At 45.1% G+C, this 5,936-nt stretch overlaps 1 long non-coding RNA gene across 2 annotated transcripts; it reads left to right on the top strand.

Annotated features, from left to right (window-relative positions):
• The first annotated feature begins 2,365 nt into the window (after positions 1-2,365).
• LOC103629012 (uncharacterized) lies at positions 2,366-5,677 on the top strand. Of its 2 annotated transcripts, none has more exons than XR_002748654.2 (3): positions 2,366-5,060; positions 5,145-5,351; positions 5,436-5,677. It is a non-coding gene; the product is annotated as an uncharacterized lncRNA (long non-coding RNA). The 2 variants fall into 2 exon arrangements; XR_554038.3 differs by having other exon boundaries at positions 2,367-5,060; positions 5,427-5,677.
• The last annotated feature ends 259 nt before the right edge of the window (positions 5,678-5,936 follow it).

The raw sequence follows: 5,936 nt of genomic DNA, 5'->3' as shown, positions 1-5,936 counted from the left end.
CATGTCACACTGGACAGTTCGGTGTGGCACTAGACAAGTGCTGTTCACTGTTCGGTGTGCCTCTGACGCCTGCTCTGACTTATGCGCACTATTCACGCACTGTTCACACTTTTGCAGACGACCATTACGCTGGATAGCCGTTGCTCTGCTGGCACACCGGACATTCCGGTGGCCCACCGGACACTCCGGTGAATTATAGCGGAGCGGCTCTCCTGAAACCCGAAGGTGAAGAGTTTGAGTCAATCGCCCCTGGTGCACCGGACACTGTCCGGTGGCACACCGGACGGTCCGGTGCGCCAGACCAGGGTTCTCTTCGGTTTCTTTTGCTCCTTTCTTTTGAACCCAAACTTTGACCTTTTTATTGGTTTGTGTTGAATCTTTAGCACCTGTAGAATATATAGTCTAGAGCAAACTAGTTTGTCCAATTATTTGTGTTGGACATTTCAACCGCCAAAATCATTTAGGAAAAGGTTTGACCCTATTTCCCTTTCAAAAGGTATGTAACTTTAGATGTTGTCGTTGCTTCTTCATATTATATGTTCAAATTTAAAATAGAAACTAATACTTTTTCTTAATCACTTGGACATGTCTTGGAAGGTTTTGGAGAATGCAAGGGTCACGACCGCAACCCCAATAACATCCTTGGCTTTCTATGCAGGGAACACTTCCCAGGATTTGTTGAGTACGCCAAAGTGACGGGCCTAGCCTGTTCCTACAACCACTACGCCGTCGCCCCCGATGCAGTGGATCGGGACGACAAGCAATTCAGCAACAAGGTGGACAGGGAGAAGCAAGAGATGTTGGTAAGTCTTCCTCGCACTGTATTGTTTAATATGTTGCATTCGTTGCACATTATTGAAATAGTGTATGGATACATCATCTTTGTAGGCAGGATTTCCTTAGATGTGAGGCTGGATACGAGGGCAGGGCGGATGTGGTGACTACCACAAGCTGTAAGAAGCTCATCGTTGCATGCACTATGAGGCGCGCATCCATGACATCATCACTTACTATGGCTCCGTCCTTGGGGAGAAGGTGAGCAAGAAGGATGCTCGGACCACGTCGTTGACTCTGGACCGGTACTTGTAGGTAATACAAAACTTTGATATTGATATTAAATATGCTTAATTTTATCTTCTTATATGTTGTGTACTTGTATTTTTGTAGATGATTTCTTATTGGTGCACCGCGCATCCTGATTGCTAGAAGCAGATGGTGCAAAGGTAGTGCTCGACCGAGTGGGACGAGACGCACAACGCTAGCCGAGAACGACATTTGATGATGCTAGGCCCCTCCCACCACCAAGGCAACCATAGCCTCGACAAATATGCAGAAGCATGGGTACACGTTCTCTTTAATTTAGTCTAACTTTCCATAAGGCATGATTTCTAACCATCTCGTTGGTTTTCTCGTAGTCACCGTCACATGGTGGCCATCCTTGCTCCATCTCCTCGGCATATGTTATAGCCCACAAGGGCAAGGCGACACCGTCATATGACGTCGCCTAGAACTCAGAGGACGGGCCCGAGGCGTATAGCAACCCCACTGTCCATAGCCATCTCGGTGTGTACACTGCCATGACACAACATGTCCATGGGCTAGATTACGATCTGATGTCCGAGGACATCGACGGAGATGTCCTCATGAGGGTCGGAGGAGGCAAGAGGCATGGGCGGTACTGGATTGTTGACGAGACAATCGACTCGTCCTCCACTCCCACTCTGTGTAAAGCCTAAAATTTGTATCACAGAAAAAATAATGATATAAATAAATAAATATAATTATGTTAGTATTTTGGGATTATGGAACCTTTGGAGATTATTTTGGTTTTCTTTCTTTGTGCATATTCAATTAACGAGATTTTATTGGTCAAATAACAAATAACTAAATACAGAAATGTGCATCTCATGCTGGAGTTTTACTTGTGCTTCTAAAAGTAAAAGTTTGAAATTCAAACTTGTGTTGATTTGAATAAAAAACAGAAATAGAAAACAAGAAAAGAAAAAGAAAAGAAAATAGGAAAAACCTGCGTGGGATGATTTTCCCCAACTCCGGCCCATCCCGCGCTCGGTCAGCCTAGCCATGCCACCGCGCCTGCCTTGCGTGCCGACATGTGGGTCATCCCGTCAGCCGCACATTGCGCGCGCTTGTTCAACTACGGTCATCGACAGCATGGGCCCGCATGGCATCCACACTACCATGGCCGCTTTCCAGCTCTCCCTGACGGGCGGGCCCATTCACTAGATGCAAGCTCCACGCGCGCGCTCGCCTTGTCTCACTGACGGTTGGGCCCTGGTTGTAGGTGTCTCTGCGCAGCACGCTACTCGTCCGATGGAATTCCACTGACGGGTGGGGTCTCTACGCCAGCTCCTTCCTCCCCACCGTAACAGCCGACGCGGATTCATTGCCGCCGTCGCCGGGTTGTTACGACCTCCCCTCCCTAACCAAAGGCCTAGGTATAAAAACCGAGGCCCTGCAACTCTTCCCCCCTCTATTTCCCTCTCCGTAGCCACCTCATCGCCCCACCAGTTCTCCATCCGTCGCCGTAAGATAGGAGAGAGAGGAAGAGAGTAGTCGCGTCCCTCGAATCGGGCATTCGCCGGTGTGGAGATCCAATGAAAAGTGTGGGAAGGAGCCTTGGACACAGACGCACGTCTTCATCGCATAATCGAGCTTCGAGGGTAACCGGAGCAAACAGAATTGCTCACCAGTGTGGCATCTCCATTGCGGATCCGCCCTTTGTCGTGGCCGAAGCGCATCACGACACGAATCTAGGTACTAACACCCCCATACCGTTTGCGTCGTTGTGTACTACGAGTAGGTGTTTTCAATCTAGCGAAGATGGCTCTGGCGCGACTGTCTGTGGGCTCGTGGGGGAGCCTCCGCCGTTGGCGGGTGCTGCAGTCACCGGCGGTCGTCGGGCGATGGTGGGGATGCGATGGTCGTCAGATTTTAAACAGGGAGCTAGAATTAGAGGGGGATACCGTTTCGTCCTGGGCTTGGTTGAGTCGTCCGATCCTGATCGGAGGGGGGGGGGGGGGGAATTAGATCAGCCTTCATAAATGTTGGGCCATCCGATCCGGATCCCACGGTGGGTTCAACATACCCCTTTCGTAAAAGCCACGACCTACCGTCCAGAGTTGATCTAGCGACCCCTACGCAACGATACCCCTTCGGCTAGTCAATTTTGTTAGAGTCCCTCGAAAACAGAGAAATCAACCCTCCGTCTGTTGTCAGTGCAATTTAGTTGCATTCATGCCCCGGACATTTATACAACAACCCCTGATCTTTAGGATATTAATGCACACAACCCAGAGAATAGATAAAATTGAATAAAACAGTATATAAAATGATTTAGAGTATAGAAATAATTCTAGATCCTTGTTTAATTCATAGTTAATTTATTTTAACTCCTTTTTGGTTCATTCCAGTTGCATTAATCTCATATTAATATTGTTTATCATCTAATAACTTTATTTTGTTATGAGACATAAATTAAAATTTTGCACTTAATTTGTTCTATATCTAACACTTAAACCTTCGGAAAAATAATAACTTTATAACCGTAACTCCAAATTTAGTGGTTCTCAAACCTGCGATCTCGTTACGACATGTAGAACATTATTATGCAGTTGTTATTATGTTTTGTGTGATGTTAGTTTTGTCTATACCATGTTTGTTTGTATTGCTATGAGTAGCAACGAGGTTACGAGAATCTGAAGACCAAGTTGGTACTTAGGAATCTCGAGTCTCAGGCAAGTTATGCCCTTGATCACCTTTCTTTATCAAATAATGTTCATGTTAATCATTATGACATGCTCAGGTTAATTTGATGGGACCTAATAGGTTTCCCTAGCATTGTTATCCCCCACCTTGCAAACAGATGAACTATTGGGTAAATTTGCTATTTCTCTACCTGGTTTTGGGAAATTAATGTTTTATTATGATCATGTTCCAATTATGTTGTTGTTTTAATTACTGTTCATGATAAGATCATCATGTTAATTGGAACATGGAGAACCACCCGGGAAAACAATGCTACCACAATGGTGGTATGGGATGCCCTTGACTGACTAATTAGGAAAGCTAGTGAAAAACTACCTTACCCGAAAGGGGCAAGGGCGGTAGATGAGCTACGTATAGGGAGGTTCTCGGGTCAATCATGCTACGATGGTTTTTCGGACGAGGGATTCCTATATTGTCCTTCTCAGAAACCGTAGCGAATTTTCTGAAGCTAGTGGAACTTTGTAAAGGCCTTGTAGTGGTACCCTACCTCATCTCCTCAGCAAAGATGAATAGGTAGTCGTGATCCCTTGGAAAATGGGTAACACGATTTGTGGGTAAAGATGTGCAACCTCTGCAGAGTGTAAAACTGGTATATCAGCCGTGCTCACGGTCATGAGCGGCTCAGACACTCACATGATTAATTTATGGAACTAACTTTAATTTGTCATATGCATTGCATTGTGGGTGTTGTTATTAATCTTGATCTCTTATTTAATTGGGTGGGTATCTACTTATACGTAGTAATTGCTAATAAAATTTTGACCAACTCTAAAAGCAATGCTCAGCTGTAACCATCTCCTTTGGTAAGCCTCACACTTCACATGAGCTCCCACCTTTGGTGTGTTTATGCACATTATTCCCCATAACTTGTTGAGCGATGAACGTATGTGAAATCACCCTTGCTGTACTCACATCCCCCCACCTAGGTTAGGAATAGGTACTGCAGGATGAGGCACATGAAGGATGCTATGACGAGTTCGTGAGTGGTCTAGGCCATCGTCTCCGAGCCAACTATGGTTGCTGGATTGTTGTCTTCATATGATGTAATTATTTAATTATTTTGTACAGAACTCCATTATATATTAAAGATGTGACATTCGTTTATGTACCATGAGTCATCATATGTGTGAGACTTGGTCCTAGCACAGTTGGTGAATTTCGCGCCTAGGCTAGGTGTGACACTCTATCTCAGATGCGAGCAAGGAGCATAAGCGCGAGCCTAGCCATACAACTTCGGTAGGACAACTCACAACATCACATCTAGAAACCTCCAGGTTAGTGCTTATGTGCCTTGTTATTCATTGAGTTATGTACATTGTTTTTTTGCATTATTCTAACATTAGGGTGAAATATTACAGGCCCAACTAGAAGAAGAGAGGAGGGAACAGATGGACATGGAGGCGAGGATGAGGGCGGAGCCGGAAGCAGAGCGAGTGGCTCGCTTGGAGGATCAACAGAGAATGGTGGAGATGTTCTAGTACATGTAGAGCCTTGGCGCCGCACAAGGTTTTGCTCCACCACCTCTGTTGTTTCCTCCAGTTGACCCTGCTCAGTTCCATACTCCTGTGAGTACCAAAATTTTAGTCCTGCATGATATATATTCATCTGGTGTCACACATGCAATCTCTTCTCTGTCCAAGGACAACCAGCAGCATCAAACAACCATCATGGATCGCCAGCCCATCGCCGAACCAGTCCAACCACCCACCTCGCTGATGATCTTATGTTTGTTGGTGTTGGTAATACTTTGTGAGATAACTTGGTCTGAATTTATTGATGTTGGTAATAATTTGTGAGATACTTGAGACCTATGTTTGTGAGTGTTGGAGACTTATGTTTATGAAACTTGTTTGATATGGTGATATTTGTGAGATATATGGTGTTCGTGATACATGTGTTGATTCTGTGATATATGTGATGTCAATGATATATATCTTTTGTTTGTTTGGATGTAATAATAAAAACAAATAAAAAGGGGTTTTCTTGTCACTTTGCCAAGTATAACACTCGATAAAGAGGTACTTTACCGAGTGTCATGACCATAGCACTCGGCAAAGAAGGCACACTTGCCGGTGTGCCTTCTTTGCCTAGTACTATGGCTCCGACACTCGGCAAAGGGATTGACAAAGGGATCCATTGGTGCTCCATTT

The sequence above is a fragment of the Zea mays genome, chromosome 6 (genome assembly GCF_902167145.1).
Source record: "Zea mays cultivar B73 chromosome 6, Zm-B73-REFERENCE-NAM-5.0, whole genome shotgun sequence".
Classification (NCBI taxonomy): domain Eukaryota; kingdom Viridiplantae; phylum Streptophyta; class Magnoliopsida; order Poales; family Poaceae; genus Zea; species Zea mays.
This window is presented reverse-complemented; position numbering and strand designations above follow the sequence as displayed.